Source organism: Talpa occidentalis, unplaced genomic scaffold (genome assembly GCF_014898055.3).
Source record: "Talpa occidentalis isolate TD23 unplaced genomic scaffold, MPIMG_talOcc4v2.1 talOcc4.15, whole genome shotgun sequence".
Classification (NCBI taxonomy): domain Eukaryota; kingdom Metazoa; phylum Chordata; class Mammalia; order Eulipotyphla; family Talpidae; genus Talpa; species Talpa occidentalis.
In genome coordinates, this window is record NW_023601543.1 from 12,546,033 (window position 1) to 12,558,706 (window position 12,674).

At 45.8% G+C, this 12,674-nt stretch overlaps 1 long non-coding RNA gene across 1 annotated transcript in view; it reads left to right on the plus strand.

Moving 5' to 3' along the window:
• LOC129145855 (uncharacterized) overlaps positions 1-12,674 on the plus strand; it is a 58,673-nt gene that overhangs the window by 19,836 nt on the left and 26,163 nt on the right. The window contains exon 2 of the long non-coding RNA XR_008551971.1: positions 10,914-10,993. This is a non-coding gene — a long non-coding RNA (uncharacterized LOC129145855). The remainder of the gene's footprint in view (positions 1-10,913; positions 10,994-12,674) is intronic.

Consider the following 12,674-nt stretch of genomic DNA (forward strand, 5'->3'; position numbering starts at 1 on the left):
GTAGATCCACCTATTCTGCTCCCCATGCTGTCTCTGGTGAATCTTCTCACCCCCCCCCCACATCTGGCCAACACCCCAGCTCTTGTATGCATAAATAAATAAAAAATAAATCTTTAAAAAGGATTAAGAAGCACTTGTTCTCGTGGCCAGGGTCGGGCATAAGCCCCTGCTTGTGTGCCTCTGGCCATTTGGGTGGCCCCTCTGTAGGCTACAAGCACAGTGCCTACCAGGGCTGCATGTCCCCCTGGGGTGCAGCCAGTCCTTTTGTGCCATCATCTGCTCTCTGGGGAAACTTTCTGAGCTAGACAGTGCCTCCTCCTCTAGGCCACTTTGTCATGGTGGCCATATCAGGATTGGGAATCGGAGCGCTGGCTACAACCCGTGTGGTCACATGACCTGGCTTTGTAGCCCAGGGAGAGAAGTGGGGCCAAGACCAGGAGGCACAGGTAGGGCTGGGGAAGTCTTTTTCCTTTTTCTGTTGGCTTTAGGAACAACAGAGTATATGCTTCCAGCTATCGCCTGAAATTTAAATTCATGTTGCTTTCCATCTCACAAGATCAGCCCACTCGGGAGTGCTTACTAGGTGTTGAGACTTAGCTATGCCATGGAGTCAACCAGTGAAGAAAACACAAAATTTTCTGTCATCATGGACGTCTATACTTGAAGTGGAGACCCTCTCAAACCTGATTTGCCTTCCCAAGTTTGATCAAAAGAGAAGACACATGAACTCTGAAGTAAGAACGAAATGACTGTGGGCCACATTTCTCAGTGCAGTGGAGATCGTTGGGGCCTTATCCTCTTCTTTCAGTCACGCTGAGTTTCTGTGAAGAAATAAGCATTTTTATTTCGCACACTTGCATTAATCTTCTCTGTGTGATCATTTCCGAAAATAGCCCAGAGGGCCAATATTTCAGCTTTTTGAGACAAGGGTGAGGGTGAGCATTGCGGGTAGGCAAACTTGCTAACTTTCATGATGAGGCGGATGAAGGGGTGCATGCGTGTGTGTGTGTGTGTGTGTGTGTGTGTGTGTGTGTGTACACAGGGAGTACAATTTTCCAATAATAGTCAAAGAGAATGCCAGAGAAGATATACTGCCTACCAGAGAAAAATTCTTTTATTTCAAATGTGACTGTATTATAACAAAATTCTTACATAATGTTCTGATTATATTTATGTATTAACTTCAAGACTGCAAAAGAGTGTGGGAGTTTTCAGTGAACATTTATCTAATGTGTCCCATACTTCACCAAGACCTTTCACAGTTCAGCTTAGAAAATGGCCGATCAAAGGTATAGGTCCATCCATTGGTCCGTTTTCTTTGGGGGGGAGGGGTGTGTGTGTATGTGTGTGTGTATGTGTTTGTGTGTGTGTGTGTGTGTGAGAGAGAGAGAGAGAGAGAGAGAGAGAGAGAGAGAGAGAGAGATCTGAGGTTAGGGGAGTCATTTGTTCAGGGAACTTGGCCTGAAGTTTATAACAACGCCTTAATGAATCTCCTGACATTGGAATCCAAGCATTGATTTTGATTAAAATTTGGAGCTTTTGCACTTCTCACTGCGTTGAGGTCAGAGCTGGCGGGGCTGCCCGGCTGCATACCCTAATAAGCACAGCCTCTTAGAATATGGTCTTAACAGCCAGTGGTCTTCTTCCTCCCCGCCGTGACTGTTGTTGCTTCAGAAATGCCCCAAAATGGCACTAAATGATGTGCACATGCACAGATGGATTGCTAATCTCTTTTCGAGATTTCCTTAATGGTGCATTCATAGCCCCTTGGAGCAAACTCAATTTCTCTCTGTGCACTCTATTTCCACTTTTACAATTCTAGAAGAAATCATTTTGGCAAAGATATTTTGTGACTTGGAGTAGAGGTAATTTATACAATTGCTTACCTACTATGACAACAAGCAGCAACTCCAGTCACAGGGGGATAGATGGCTGTTCATCAGTCACAGCTGAGACTCATAAATGGACCTGGAGCCTTTTATGAAGCTTGAAGCCAGAACCTTGGGGCTACTTCAGGCAAATCTTGGTTCTCTGGAGGGGGCAGGGAATAGAAAAACAAAAGTCTGCAATTTGGATCTTCACCTTTATGTTGATCACCAGATCTTAAAAGAAACTCAAATGAGTTCAACAGAAAGAGAAATATTTGACTGGTACAAATGCTAAATGCCCAGTGCCAAGGGCGGGTACTGCCAGGGATGCACCTGTGGCCTTGATCTTTGAGGAAAGTCAGGCAACTGAGTAATGAGTCATGATAATTCCCCCCATAGGATCGGTCAGGGCATCCCCCAGCTCTCCTGAGAAGGCCTGTGGCCACCTCCAGTGGAACCCCATATCTGCTCACAAGATGTTGTTTTATACTGCAGTCTCAATAGAGATTTACACACACACACACACACACACACACACACTCATACACGCACAACCTTGGGTAGAGAATGGGGAAGGAGTTCTTTGCTTGGGGGTTTGCTAGGTAAGTTTGTCCTAAGTCCAGAGTTCACATCTCTGGCCATACATTAAAATCCTGTGCATGGGCCTCCCCTGGTGGCGCAGGCAGTTGAGCGCAGTGCCGTGAAGCTGTCCACAGCCTCTGCAGCGCAGGTTCAATCCCGGCCGACCGGCGAGAATCCCACATGGCACAGCAGACCTCTCCTGTCTCACCCGCTGCTCCCCTCAGCAGTGTATTTCAGTCAGTCTGCCTGTTCTGCTCCCCACTCTGTCTCTGGTGACTCCTCTCACCCTCCCGCACATCTGGCCTGTACCCCTGTTCTTGTATAAATAAATAAATCTTAATAAAATAAAATAAAATCCTGTACACCTGGGGAGCATTAGAAACTCCTGAATGTCCAGGCCCACCCCAGACCAATGGAACCACAGTTACAAGAAGAGGCACCGAGGAGCCAGTATTTTTCAGGCTCCCCAGGGAATTCCTATGTGCAGCCAAGATTGAAGACCACTGCTTTAGGCAGTTAAGGCTGACACAGGCAGTGGATCCCTAACTTCAGTGCATATTGGAATTCCCTGATGAATGTGTTAAAAGGCAGATTCAGTAGGTCTGGGGTAGGGGTCTGAGATCTTGTATTTTCTAAAGGCTCGTGAGGTGATACTGAGGCTGGTGGTCCACGGACCGCATGTTGAGACCACTGGCTAAAGAATTCCAGCCTGCAGCTTGGATGTTTGAAATGCCTCTTTTATTGTTTCATTTCATACAGCTCCCTCTTCTGCCAGTGCATATGTGGAGGTCACAGTCCCTGAGAGAATCATGCTGACAAATTCAGACACTTCACCTTGTCACCTCCAAAAAACCAAGGCAATAGATCAAAGGGGGTGTGCGGGCACAGGGTGGAGTATGAAGTAGACAGAGCATAAGGGAGGAAAAGGGCTGGCTTTCATCTAGCAAGTGCTGGAGATGTGGCATTAAGTCAGTCTCTAGACAGGTAGTGTTGGAAAGATCAGCCACGTAGCACACCCAGTTAAGGTGGGATATACTAAGCCTGTGTCTAGGCAGACACTTCCAGACCAAGGCATTCCTGAGAATGCCTCCTGGGTCAGCCCAAGCTGTACCCAGCTGTGCCCCAAGCGCCTCCTACTTGTCCAGTCCCCTACCATTACAACATTGCCTTTTTTCCCCCAGTCATATGTTTTGCTGACCTCCAGGAGAAAAATCTAATGGCATTCTGTTGCTACTGAGTTCCTGTAAGATAAGTGGAAAGGATGGGGTAGGGGTAAAGCACAGCTACAAGAAAGAGATCCCAAGTGAATCCGCTAGTTGCATGTGGTCAGTTAGATAGTTGTCCATTCTATGGATGTTACTGCCCATTCAACAGAGTTAGCTGGTGTGAAATAACAGAGCACAGTCTTTGATGTCAAGTAAGAAGCAACTTGTTTCATGGAGAAGACCATGAATTTTACAGTAGATTAGGGCCTCCAGTTCTACCTCGGCCATTTCAGAATGGCATGACCTCCCCTATTCCCCCACTTACAGTATCCTTCTATTGGTTCTAGGGATGGAGAGCATGAAATTAGGGAAGGTCACATATACCTGGGCTTTGAAGGCGGAATGGGATTTCCAAAGACAGAGACGAAAAGAAAGAACATTCTAGAAGGAGGCAATGACATGCAAAAACCTGGAAAGGGCATTGCTATATTGTCTGAATTTGCTGCTGGGATCATTCGTGGTGGTTGCTATGAGTTACTTGGTAGTTGTTTATCAAGTTTGCTTTCAACTTACAGTTAGCATTTAAATTGTTCTCACCAATCAGGAGACGGTTATGTGTTAGTTTGTCTTTTGTTTACCCAGAACTTTCCAGAGTTTCTATAACCTCAGCACAGGAACAGATTTCCAGGTACTGCCTTTGGGTTCTTCCCAAGTCCAGTCCAGTGTTAACTGACCCAGTGCCCTCAATGCTCCCCTGCACCCCTACTCAGATGTTTTCCCATTTCCCTCACCCATAGCAGTGGGAGAGGGTGGAAAAAGAGGCTCAGAGAAGCTTCATGCCTGAGGCTGCATTTGAGCTGTGCCCTAGTGGGTAGGTAGAGATGAAGGGACAGGACGTTCCACTAACAGGCAACCACACAAAAGGCATGACTCCTGCGTGTAGAGGCCTAAAGCACAGCCATTGGTGCGAGAGGACCGTGGGTTGAGATTCTAGTCTGCAGTTTCCTAGTGGCTGATCCTAACCCTGAGGCCTCTCAACACACACCCATCCTCCCTTCTGTATAAAACTCCCCAACCCAACTGTCTAGGTTCAAGTGGATAGTTGCCCATTCTGGGCATCTGGTTTTCAATCACTGCAACCCCTGAACCCCATCCCACTTGTGGCACTTGGTGAAAGCAGTCAGACCATGGTTTACTAGCTGTGAGGTCTTGGGTGAGTTGCTTAACTTTGATGAGCTTCAGTTTCCTTATTTGTAAAATGGGGATATTAAAAGTATTCCCTCATAGGGTTATCTAAGGGATTAAATAAAATGTCATGCATAATGTTCTTAGCATCATGCCTAGAATATATGAAAGTCTTAGTATATTATCTCACTACATTGTAGCTTTTGCCATTAAATCTTTACAATATGAGATGAATGCATGAATAAAAGTTGGCATTACTCTGTGAAAAATAATTAGAAAAAGATACACATCCAATTAAGGAACAGTTTTCAAGACTCCAAAGGTCAACCCTTTTTATAACTAATTCCTCATCTCATTCATTCGTTCATTCTACGAATATTTCTTGAGCACCCATTACATGCCAGGGATCAGGCTAATTGCCAGGAATATGGTGAACAAGACAAAGAACCACCTTCTACCCACACGGAGCTTACATTTGTGGGGGATGGAGAGAGACAGAGAGAGGAGAGAGAGAGAAAGAATAAACAAGCCAGTAAATATACATTAAGTCAAATGGCAACACGTGGTAAGGAAAAATTCAAGCAGGACGTGTGGCTGGTCAGTTCTGGGGGTGAGGTGGTGAGCAGTGAGGGAAGTTCCCACACAGGAAGTATCGTTTGAGCAGAAACCTAAGTGACAGTGAGCCTAAGTCAAGGGCGTATTTCATACTGGAGCTTCCCAAGCAGAGCGAAGAGAGGTGCAAAGGCCCTGAGGCTGACGGTCATTTACAATGTGAGAACAGCAAGGAGGGCTTACTTGTTCTGCAAATCCAGGTGTTTGCTTTGGGGGCCACTTGGTTGTCAAGAGATGTATATTATTTGAAAGTCCTGACTATGGAGAGTCATGAAGAAAGTTAATTGTGTTATCTAGTGATTTTTTTTGTGGATTCTCCAATCCATGACATAGCTCATTTGCTCTTCCATGGACCTTTGAGTTATGCCTGTGTTTGCTCAATGCATTTAATCCTTAGCACCCAGAAAAGGGTGGAAGGGAGCCAAAGGAAGACTCGGGACCGAAATCTAAATGAATTTTGGTGGGTCAATGACTCGTTCCTTTATTCACTCTTTTACTCAACGTGTGTGACTTACTTTTGTTAGATAACTGTGTTAGCATACCTGTGCTAAATTCTGTGAGAGAGCGAAGACAACAGGCCCAGCCAGCTTGAATTTTTTGGGAAATATTTGGGATAAATCATAATTTTTAAGAACTATAAAACTCCAGTCTTTATGGCACTAAGTGGGGTGAGAAGATGTATAAATACATGAACAGCTAACAAAATAGTGATCAGTGTTACTACTGGCATGAATGATGACTTGTTAGGTGAGTTGTTCAAATATAGCGACTACAGCCATTGGTCAGAGGAAGGCTTCATGAAGCAGAGAGGGTCAGGTGGGACCTTAAAATATATGAAAATGTAGAGGGGGGTGAGAGGGAGGAAAAAAAATAAAAAGAAAAGAAAATGTAGAGGGGAAGAAATAAAGAACAACAAAGCAAAATGCTGATCCTTTTGAGATAATCACTCCTGAGAAAAATGCAGGCTAAATCAGTCCTGCCAGCCAGCGCCACCCTTCCTGCCATCACAATCTCTAGTCTAGTTATCATAACTTTTGTCACACTTCCATTCTCTATTGCCCTAAGCGTTTACGCATCCCCTGGAATCAGTGAACTCTAATTCAGAAAATAATAGTAGTCCCAGTTTCCTGAGAACCTGGGTAACAATTGACCTCAGTTCGAATTTGTTTCTGGTTCATGGATATGATTCCAAATCGTCATAGGAAGATGGATGACCTTTTGCAGCTTGGGTAGGCTTTGAAGACAGCGGTAACTAGGACATCTTTTTCAAGTTTGAGCAGAAAAATATCTACAAAGGCCCAGACACCTAGGCCAAATGGCTTTGGTTGGCTGGATGAAAGTTGTTTCTCTGGTGGGTTTCCAAGCTGGGTGGGTGCAGTGGCTGTGTCTGGTGAGCTCAGCTCTGGCTGCTGTTCCACACATAACACAGCAATCTAGTCTCCTGGACCAGGCTGGATCTTTGCTTTTAATTACAACAGCATACTGAGAATGGACAGGATTCTTACTTTTATTCTTATGTTAACTGGAACCATTCCTTTGCCTTCCTTCTGAGTTCTTTTCTCTAGAAGATACTTTTTGGAAATCTGAGTTCTCACGGTGGTACCTAGGATAATCAAGGCCAGAGCATGGAGGTGGCTCATCCATATAAATAGTGTTAGTATTTGTGCTCATTGATTTTATCCACCCAATCTGGTCAAGGAGACTAGGATCTGCGATGACTCCTGAAGGTGTAGGCCATAAGGCCAAGTGGTGGAGAGTTTGGTTGGGTTCATCACGCTAATGATATAGCTACCAATTCTTGAATGCTTACAGGAAGCCAGGTGGTCTGCTAATCTGATTTTTCCAACAACTCTGCGAAATAGGTGCTGTGATGATTCCCTTTTTATAGGTGAGGAAACCAAGGGCCAGGGAGGCTTGATGACTTGCCCACATGCACATAGCTAGTAAGATTTCAGGTTTTTCTCATTTACATGACGGCTTCACCCCCTTTTCTGCAGAATTGCATGATGACAGCTCTTACCTCATAAGTGGCTGTAAGATGGAATGAGAGGCCATTAGCAAAGTGTCTCATGGAGCCTGATATAGAGCAAGTGCTTAGTAAATGGTAGCTGCTCTTATTAGGAACCTGATCCCCAGGTTTGTATCTGCTAATGCCGCATTTGTCTCTTGCTGGACCGTGTGCAGCTTCCGCTGAGCTGCCAGAATGCACATCTGTTTGTATCTCCTTCATTTGCTCGAGTAGTGTGCATGCTCCAGTGCAAACACTGGGGCGGGTGCCAATTCTATTAGCTTGGGTAAATTGGGCGGGGAGCTCTTGACAATTTAAGGCCTTCATGTAATATTCCTATTGGAATTTGTTGTGTATTTGCAAATTGGTCCTACGGGAATGTCGTTTCGTCAGAAATCCAATGGTTGATACAAAACACACTGGGCTCTAAAGTGCATTTGGTGATTCAGACTGCAGGTGGAAAATGTCCCTCGCAACGAGACCCTAACGCTTTTCCATAACAAGGCTTTGGTTACTTTGATGGACACTTCCTGGCAACCTAGTGTTAAGGTCTCTGCTGTCCACCATCATGCAAAGTCTGTTCTGTAGCAGGGGGTGCTTGCCACAGATCTGTCCACCCAGGACCACAGGCAGCTAAGGGGAAACCCAGCATATGGGAAACAGAGTAAAGGTTCGCAGTCACCTTCCCCTCTAGCTTGGAGCTCTCACTTGAAAAACGTGGGTGTGGGCCTCCCCAGTGGCGCAGCGGTTGAACGCCGGGTTGCAAAGCTGCCCGCAGCCTCTGCAGCGCCGGTTCGATCCCCGGCTGCTCTCCGGCTACCGGAGGAGGGTCCCACATGGCGCGCAGACCTCTCCTGCCGCCCGCTGCTCCCCTCAGCAGTGTATTTTGTCAGTCTGCCTGTTCTGCTCCCCGCTCTGGCTCTGGTGAATTCTCTTATCCTCCCGCGCTTCTGACTGTACCCTGCGCTTGTATAAAATAAAAATAAATAAATAAATCTTTAAAAAAATATTTAAAAAAAAAAAGAAAAAGAAAAATGTGGGTGTGAGGCGTGACCCGGGCAAAGCAGAGCAAATTGTCAAAACCTTCTTTTTTTTTTTTAAGATTTATTTATTTATACAAGCATTGGGTACAGTCAGAGGTCAGAGGCATGGGAAGGTGAGAGAATTCACCAGAGTGGAGAGTAGAACAGGCAGAGTGACGAAGTACACTGCTGAGGGGAGCAGTGGGCAGCAGGAGAGGTCTGCGTGCCATGTGGGACCCTCGCCCGGTGGCTGGGGATCGAACCGGCGCTGCAGAGGCTGCAGGCAGCTTCTCAGCCCAGCGCTCAACCGCTGGGCCACCGGGGAGGCCCGATTGTCAAAACCTTCTATGAGCGACCTCCTCCTCCTCCTCTCCTCACTAGTCTCTCCTTTAAGTCAGATGCATCCTCCTAAAACATTTGCCAAGTCTCTCCCTTGTTGTAGAACTTTCAGAAGCTGCCCATCACCTGCAGCACCAAGTCCAAACACCTTTACCTGTCTCTTTTTCACAACGGCACTCCCACTTTCCTCAGCTAATTCATTCACTTGTTCCCCCAGCACCTACTTTGTGTACCTACTATGTGCCAGGCCCTGGACCAGGAGCTGGGGATGCGGCTGCGAAACCAGAGGAGCTGTTGCTCTAGTCCACCTCGGCTGCTGCTTGTCCTCCCCCCAGTGCTGGCTCGTTCTGCCTCTGCACGCCTGCCTGGTCCTCTCTGGAAATGTCTTCCCTTCTCTCTGCCAACGTATGCTTTTTGTCACCCCTAAAGCCGTTAATCGAATGCCAGCTTTGCACACGTGCCCCACACCTAGAAGCAAGCAGGAGCCCAGGAGAGCCTGCCTTACACAGAGGCTGGAAGATCTATAGTCAGAAACCATCTGTCTAAAGCCTTTGTGTGCAAGTAAAAGGAGAAGAAACTTTCCAAAGACTTTTCAGGTGCTGATTGATTTCCTAAAAGGTCATAAGAAACCCAGTTCAGGCTGGAACCATCCTTGAAGGTGACAGACAGAAAACACAGCAAAGTTTGTTATCTTGGGCTTTGTGTGTATCTTGGGGGTGGTGATGGGGATACGCAGGTCACACTGCTGAAGCCAAATTTTAGGCCTCTTTGGTGTGCCCCATCAGTGACATGAATTGTCTTGGAATGAGCAGGTAGGATTGTTCATGTAATCACAGTTATAAGCAGTGATGGAAATGTAAATCTGTATTGAGTAGTTACTTTTTTTTTTAAGATTTATTATTTATTTATTTACTTATTTATTTATTTATTTATTTATTTATACAAGCACTGGGTACAGTCAGAAGCGCGGGAGGGTGAGAGAATTCACCAGAGCCAGAGCGGGGAGCAGAGCAGGCAGAAGGACCGAAGTACACTGCTGAGGGGAGCAGCGGGCGGCAGGAGAGGTCTGCGCGCCATGTGGGACCCTCCTCCCGTGGCCGGAGAGCAGCCGGGGATCGAACCGGTGCTGCAGAGGCTGCGGGCAGCACTCAACCGCTGCGCCACCGGGGAGGCCCTGAGTAGCTACTTTATGTCAGCCAAACCTGCCCGAACATACGGGGTCCCAGGGCAAATGTACAAAGGGACTGCCACATACCATATGTTTAAAGATCTACAAATTACACATTAAGCTAACATTGTTGAAGAAAATGTGTTCAGTCTTTCTACCTTGACAAGTACATCATATCTTCATAATGACCTGGAACTCAGGTTCAAGTTTAAAATTTTTGGATACTTCGATATTTCATGCTGAACATGACAGCACAGATGGGTCTGCTCTAGGGCCCTAGTCCCCATTCAGGCCTCCGGATCCCCTTCTTGGCCACTCCATCTCCCTGCTATACCAGGAGAGGCCTCACCCACAAAGACGTGGACACCCTGGCCCGCCTTCCCAAGGGGCTGTGCGTCCTAAGTGTAGGAGGATGGGCCTGGGGCAGAGGCCCACACAGGTCCTCGCAGCAGGCACAAGGCACTGAAGCAGGGAATTCCTGGGCCCTGGGTTTCCATAGCATGGACTAGCAGGGAAGGCCAGGGACTCTGGTTGGATATGTCCCTTTGGTCCAGTAGATTGCTGCTCGTGGGAGGGCCACAGAGGTGGGTCATAGCGGGGCTAGAGTGAGATATTTAAAGTGTGGGGCCATGTACTGAGGTTAAGATGATAAAATATGGCCCCATCCTCCAGGACCTCAGAATCTGGGGAACAGACATACTGGTGCGTAGCCCCTCTAATGTAGTGGGATAAATGAATGCTCTCTGGGGTCCAGAAGACAGTAAAGGAGAAAGTAGGACATGATGGTTCTAAGAAATTGGCAAATAGAGGAAGAAGAGCCAGACAGGGGACAGCAAAGGCCATGCCTTCTAATCCTTTTATTTATTTTTTTTTTCCTCGAGATGCAATTAACATTCAGTCAGATGTTCAAATTCCACCTTTCAGCTCCACGTTTTGTGACAATTCCAGCCAATCAGAGGCTCACCGAGTCCTGTCCCTCACCAGTCACCATCCACTGCCCAAAGGTAACCGCCCTCCTTACCTCCATCTCTGTAAATTACTTCTGTCTCTTTGTGAAGCCCTATAAATGGAATCGTGTTATATGTACCTTTGTGTCTGGTTTCTTTCACTGAACAGTGAAATCCATTCATGTAGGGTTGTCTAACTATGCTTTGTTGCTTTTCACTGCTGCATAACATTTCATGTTATTAAAATATTAGATTTTATTTATCTAGTTTACAATTGATAAGCCTTTGGGTAATTTTCAATTTGGGTCTACTAGGAAAAGTGCTGCTATAAACTTCCTTATTTGCATATTTTAGTGAATATTCATGTCATTCTTTGAAAAATTTTAAATAATTTCAGACCTACAAGCAATAATATTTCCAAGAATCCCTGTATGATGAGGCTAAAAGCAGAAAATTTGGGATGATGGCGTCACAAGCCAGAAACTGGAGGTGGGGGGCAAAATGATTAAGTCCTTAAAAGGGCTACAGAAATGAAAAATCCTTAGGCGCCCCCTATATAGGAAGTATCCGAGGCGAGGGCCAGAGGTGGGGATACGAGATGGAGGGTCATTAGAGAATCATTGGTCCTTACAAATTAACCCAATCTCACCCTAGAAGTGATTGATTTAACAACAGATAACCTTCCACAAAGGAATGACCCCTCCCCAAAAGAAGAACACCCTACCAGTACAATTTCTGCTCTGGCAAAACCCGGCTCCCGCCAAGATTGCCTGCCTACACATTTCTTGTCAGATACCTTTTCCCTTTCAAAAGCAGCAGCAGCAGCAGCTCTCTCCCCACTTAAGTCTGTGCAGGCACCCCTCTTTTTCCTTTCTCCTTTTTCTAATAAACCTGTCCTTTTAAAATGTAACCTTTGCCGCCTTGTGTCTGGACAAATGTCTCTGTCTCCCGGGCAAAGTCGCCAGGTGCTGCTGAAAGGGGAGCTCTGCCGAAACTTTTCTCAGAGGGAACCCAAGGACCCCGCTCACTGAACCCAACATTTCATCCAAACGACATCACTGTATATTCATGACCAGAAAATGTATATAATATTCCATTATAAATGCTTTAAAAACATTTACTCTCTCCAAACACTTAAAGCTTATACATTTCTTTTGTTTTCTGTTATAGAAATTTAAGCAAAATATATACTTAGCCTGTGATCTGTACTTATTCTTTGGACTAAAAAGATAGAGTCATACTGTCAGTGCTTTTTGGAATCTGTGGCCCATGCTTTCCAATTGCTTGATTGTTTTTCAGGAAGCGGTATAGCTCCTTACATTTCTAATCAAATTTTCTTATTGAAATTCTTTTCATTCCTCCAAGATTCTACAAGTCAGTCTGGTTTCTGCCCCTTTGAAACACAGGAGAAATGATTTGATTCCTGCCAAGCCTGCCTCTGCCCAGCCTCGGCTGTCCGCAGCAGCCCTCATGACGCCTCTTCCAAGCGAGCTGACAAGATTGACAGTCTGGCTATAAGACTGGCAATTTGTAGCTGGTTGGTAATGGGCTGTGTTTATCAATATCCATTGATCAGTGATCAACTAACACTCATGTAAACACACATACACACATGCATGCATGCATGTAAGTCCATATACTCAGCAATTGAACCTGAACTTATGAAGTCACCAATGCAGGCCCATTTTTGCTTCCAGGATTCTGGTAGTTTTAATACAAAAGTAGATGACCCACAGAG